Source organism: Dipteris shenzhenensis, chromosome 28 (genome assembly GCF_047967505.1).
Source record: "Dipteris shenzhenensis isolate YYH24624 ecotype China chromosome 28, Dip_SZ_1.0, whole genome shotgun sequence".
NCBI lineage: Eukaryota > Viridiplantae > Streptophyta > Polypodiopsida > Gleicheniales > Dipteridaceae > Dipteris > Dipteris shenzhenensis.
Window position 1 is genome coordinate 41,109,740 of NC_141623.1, and position 6,000 is coordinate 41,115,739.

A 6,000-nucleotide genomic window follows, 5' to 3' on the forward strand; every position below is an offset into this window, starting at 1 on the left:
TTAAAAGATGAAAATTTTGAAAAAATTAAAGTTTGCAAATGGTGTTGAAATCCTCACTTTATTAGAAGGCAAACAATGTAGTACATCCAATTTTCTTAAAAACATGAAGATTTGTACAATATCAGCATAAAATATTCTCTTTCATAGTTTTGCCTCCTCATTGAAGGAACAAACACCCTCAATGTCCTCACTTCTAGTGCTATCTAAAATAGAAGTGGTTCTTTGGTCAATGCTAGTATTGATAGATTACTTCTTAAGTACTTTCACCTTGCTCTATAGCACATGGATGCAAAAGGTTGTATTACGTTGACCATTCAATTTTTAAATACTTTGAAACTATTTTATCTAGTTTGAAGCTACACCATTTAGGTGAAATTACATCCTATAGGTTGAAACTACTAGTCATTTGGAATTTCTTAATGAAAGAAGTTTAGGAAAAATGCAAGAGGTTGGGCAGTGCTAGTATTGACCACCCAAGTTAAAAATTATGATAACAAGACGAAAGTGCTAGCATTGAGAGATAGAAGTAGTGAGTAGAATTTCCCAGTTCTATGCAGATCATGTTGTTTTGTACTCTCTTCTGGGCAATGCTAGTTTAACAGAGTACAAAGAAGATGAAAAAGGCCATGGACAAAGGTAAGACAAAGAGAAGAGCCAAAAAAACCATTTTCAAGTGTTATTTTTGCACTTCGTCGATGTAGTTAAAGGAGCAAGAGGACCAAAGACATGAATGAAGTTTCAAAAGTCCATGGGACACAAGGGAGAGAATCTCGTCTCATCTGTATGATTTTTAGAGAATAGTTGGAATCCTACAAGTCAATCGTGAGGATAAGTACTTGATGTACTTCCCCATGACTTTTGCTAACAAATCCATCAAATGGTACAATTAGTTTCCCGATGAATACTTTGCCATGTGGGACAAGTTAAAGGCTACATTCTTGAAATGGTTCCACCACAAATTCAATAAGGAAAATGTATTGTGGAAGCTCAACTGTCTTAATAAAAACAAATGCAAATTAGTGCACTATTTTATAGCACAAATGAGGGTACTGACCAACTAGCTCAACAATGCACAAGATGAAATGGTGTTTCTAGTTGATTAGTGGTGTCACTTAGGGAGCAAAGTTGCACGACATGTAGATCATGTCAATAACAAGGACATATGCTTAATGCTCAATAGATCAATTATAGTCAGTACGGGGAACATGATACTCTGAAAGAAAAAGAAAGTGTTGGTGGTGAGAGAAGTGGATAAAGAGACGAAGATGAAGAAGAAGGGATGGTGACACCAAAATTGAGAAGGAGGAGCTCATGAAGCTTCTAAAAGAAATTGTGTTATGAAAATTAAAATTAACCATGATCACAAATTCATGATTTACCAAAACCATAGAAACCAAGAACAAGGAAATCTGCACCCCCTAAATGGTGGCTCTTGCTTCCCATCTAGAGTATTTATAATTGTAATTCCAAAAATCCAAGAGCCAATAGTAGTACATCCAGAAGCATCGCTTGTCCACAATTAGAGGGATTTCTCAACATAGCTCCCCCCACGAGCTCAAAATATCACAAGGCTTAAAATACCCTCACCCACAATTATTAGCCCACGTCTCAATATTCATTACTTTACTATATGGCCCATGGCCTTTGGTAACCATTCAATACTTCTTTCAATCGAAATCCCCTTCACGATCTCCATTCCTCGTTATTCAACTCATCATGTGTACTCAAGCCACCAATTGTGTTAGTTGTTACAATCAATTGATGAATCATTACACCAACTAATCCCAACACAATTGTACGCTTGATATACAAATGCAATAACACCAGTATCACTAGCGATATTAGTATTAACATGGAATCACCCACAATACCGACCATCTAGCCTAGCAAACCAGAAGTAGTTAGGCATCCCCAACTAAACGGCACAAAGCATCCACTAGGACCCCTGCCATGTCGAACGCGCTCCTATGAAATACGTTGCCATAGTCACATTTGACTAAAATAAAATAATTTCCATAGCAAGAATATCAAAAATACAATTCTATAACATCCCTCTTGCTTGGATTGCAATTGCTGACCTCACTTGTGTGTTTGACTTTTTGAGTCAACGAGTAGAGATGTGAAGATTACTCTCTTGGATATTCATCAAGTATCATCATAGAAAGTACTATACGGCATCCATTCATTGCCTATGTTATTTTGGTATAGGTCCAAGCACTATATTTGTCATATTCCTCAAACCTTTGCACAATACTGAAATGTTTATATGTGTATATAGAAAAGAACATGGTTCCAGAGAAACGAGGGCGAAACCCTGCAAAGGCATGTGATTATGTTACACTCCTAATTGCTACGAATTGGAGATGTAACATCTGCCATGAAGAGTACATAGGTTTAGGTACTAGAATGTGTAAACACTTCCTAGGCAACCCTCAAAGACAGATTGGGAACTGCAGAGGGCCGGGAGTGGAAAGAGTGGTAGCCATTTTGGGAGGGTATTTGATAAGAGTTTATGTAGATTTTCCTACATGGTCTCAGTGCCTTTGGACCAAGATCAAATCACTTGGAACACCTGCGCCTATGTTTCGAATGATGTCAGGAAATGTCCTTCAGCCTGAACCCAAGGAAATGTGCATGCACGGTGTGCGGCTGCTCGCTCAGTCATGTCATTGGTGCGAAAGGAATTGCGGTTGATCTCTACAAAGTGGCAGTCATCATGCAAGCACTTGCACCCTTGAATCCGAAGGAGCACTTGTGGTTTCTGGGCAATTCGATGGCATGGCAGACACTTGTGTTTCTTGGCTCATAGGACCATTCTGTTAAATGCACTGGCGAGGCACTGGCATATGTGGGGCCTAAAGCATTCTTTTAGTCCAAAGAGTGGGATAAGGCTCACCGCCGCCACCTCAAGGTTAATTTGTCCAGAGCACCAATGTCGATACCTCCAGATTGGGACAAAATGTTCCATGTTTTTGTGGATGCATCGGACAGAGCAGTGGGCAACGTGTTGATGTAAGAGGACGCAACAGGTTGGTACATACCTGTGGATATGTGAGCCATAGGCTCTTCATAGCAAAAAGGAACTATTTGGTGTGACAGAGCGAGAAGGTCTGGAAATGATCTTTTCAATAAAGAAATTCTTAGCATTATCTCCTGGATCATCGTTTTGTGTTCCATCTCGACCATTCCATAGTTCTATATATAATATCCGATCAAGTACAAGCTGACTTGTGAATTGGATGCTACTACTTCAAGAATTTGACTTTGAAGTGGTACATAGGCCTAGATCACAGCATGCGATTGCAGACTGTCTTTCTTGTTTGGAATCTAGCAAGCTGCGATTGGAATTGATAATGAGTTTCTGGATGCAGACATGGTACGGTCTTTATGGCAGTTGCTATAGACATCGATGTGGAGGAGGAATGTCAAGAGACTCCCTAGTCATGGTATGATGAATTTATACTCTTTATGACTTTAAGAATGATCCGATGGCATCCAACCATGTTGTGGCGTGGAGGAGTTAAAGGGATTGCTTGAATTTTAGGGGGGATTCGGGGTAGAGGATTGTCGAGGGTGGTGGTTGCAGTGGAATTGTATGCAGATTTGGCGAGCATTGGAGTCAGAGGCATTGGTCAGAATGTAGCTGCATAATATAGATTGGGCGAGATTTGCAAAGGGTGTCTCTGCCAGCAAGTGCGGGTGTTGATGTTGTTTTGTTTGGAGGGTTAGAGTTGTGTTAGTGTTGTGGGGACCATCGTGTTAATAATGTGCCTAAGATTGTCCTACATGTGTAGGGAAACGTGTCGGTGCAGACAGATCGTCAATCGGAGGTCACGATGTAAAGATACGAGCGAATTAGTGCAAAACGAGGCTTGCACAAGGGCACAAATGAGCGAGTGCTAGGGATGCCAAAATGGTGTGCAATGAGCTGGAAAAATGCCTTGTAGCATGGTGTTTTTGTGTGTGAAAGTTTGGTTCAAATTGGGTCCAGTTTGGGTCCCAAATGGGCACGATACAAAGTGTTGAAGTAGGGGTAAAATTGGACTTGGGGGGGGGGCTTGGTCTTAAGGTTGATGTGAATGGACTTTAAGTCCAACTGAAGGTTTAAACCAATTGAATTCCAGTTAGTCTAACTAGCCTATAACCCTAACTGTGGGCTAAAATTGAGGATAGTTAGATAAATTAACCACAATTAGTTGACCTAACCTAACTGTCTAATTAGTCTAACTAACTAGAAGTTAGACTCACCTAACTGCGTCTAACTAACCTACAGTTAAACTAACTAGACTTGTATATCTAATCTAACCTAAGTTAGAGCTAACCTAACCTAGGGTCAAGTTAGGTTAGGTAGGTTAGTTTTTAATAATAATAATAATTAGTTTTTTTAAAATTTTTTTAAATAAATTTTCCGGGGGGGGGGGGGGGGTCGCATTGCGGCGAGGAGTGTCTTGTCGAATGGAGGAGAGGAGGGTGGAGGGGAGGGGAGGGGAGGGGCTGTCGAGGAGGAGGCCATAGGTGGAGGCGAGGCGAGCGGGGAGGAGGGGCCATAGGTGGAGGCGAGGCGGGTGAGGAGGAGGGGCACGAATGTGAAGGAGAGCGCCGTCGCTGGCAGGGTGGGCGCTATTGATGCATCGCCACAGGTTGTCGCCTTGGGCAAGCATTGCGTATGGGCGTCGCCTTGCCAACGGGCACTATTGCCCTAAGTAGCAACTTTGCAAGGGCTCCTTAGCCCCAGGGTGGCATTGCGCGTGGGCGTCGTTGCGCTAAGCAGCAACTTTGCAAGGGCTCCTTAGCCCTTGCTTAATATGAGGGCTATAGCCCTTTGTTAGGTTAAGGTAGGGTGGAGCAGCCGGTGGGGGGGGGGGGGAGAGAGAGAGAGGCAGGGGGGTTGAGAGATAAAGAGAGAGAGAGAGAGAGGGGGGTAAAGAGAAGGGGGGAAAAGAGAGAGAGAGAGAGAGAGAGAGAGGGGGGGGGGAGTACAAGAGAGAGGGGGGTAGAGAGAGAAAGAGAGAGAAGGGGGGAAGAGAGTGGTGGAGGAGATGGAGGAGGGGGCGGGGCAGGAGGTGGTGGTGGTGGTGGAGGGGGAGATGGAGGAGGGGGTGGTCGTGGTGGAGGGGGAGATGAAGGAGGGGGGGGTGGTGGGGGGAAATGGAGGGAGGGGGGGGATGGAGGAAGGGGGGTAGTGGAGGGGATGGTGGTGGAAGGGGAGATGGAGGAGCGGGGGTGGTGGGGGGAAATGGAGGGTGGGGGGGGGGGAGTGGAGGGGATGGTGGTGGAGGGGGGAATGGTGGAGGGGGAGGGGGAAAAAAGAAAAAAAACTTGACGAACGGAAAACTTTGATAGAAATCCAAAGGGAGGAAGAGATGGTCACCTGAACGCTCTCCAAGTCTTTGTCAATGTAACAGGATTGTTGAGGACCAACGGACGATGGGTGGATGGCTGGGTTATCACTATGAGATGGGCTCGAAGAACACACCATGTGAGGATGGGAGTAGGGTGGTAATCAATGGAGAGGGAGGAGTGTCTTATGTAGGGCTCGGAATGGGGAAGACGATGGAGGCAAGATGTGAAAGAAAAGTATGACAGGGATGGGTGCTCTTTTATAAGGAAGGAGGGGGAGCTGTGGATTTAGTCAAACTCATATGCACCTTTGAATTTGTTCACTTTTGAGTAGTCAAATACATGTGTAGCTTTGAATTTGTCCACGTTTGACTAGGGAGGTGGTTTTAATTTTTCTTTTGGGTTATGGCATTTATAACCTTTAATCATTGATTGCCCATAACTTTTGGTGGTTGTATAGAAATGTGCTTTCGTAAAAAGGAGAAATGTTCAGAATTTCAAGCTCTACATTTGACAACCATCACATGGTCTGATTTATTCCTTAAGGTGTTGCTTTTCTAGAAAACATGCATTTTCCTAAATCGGTAGCGAAGAGTTTCAGCTAGGAATTATTTTTTTATTTTTTACTTGAGTTGGAAAAATTTTAGCTCTCCTAGCTCT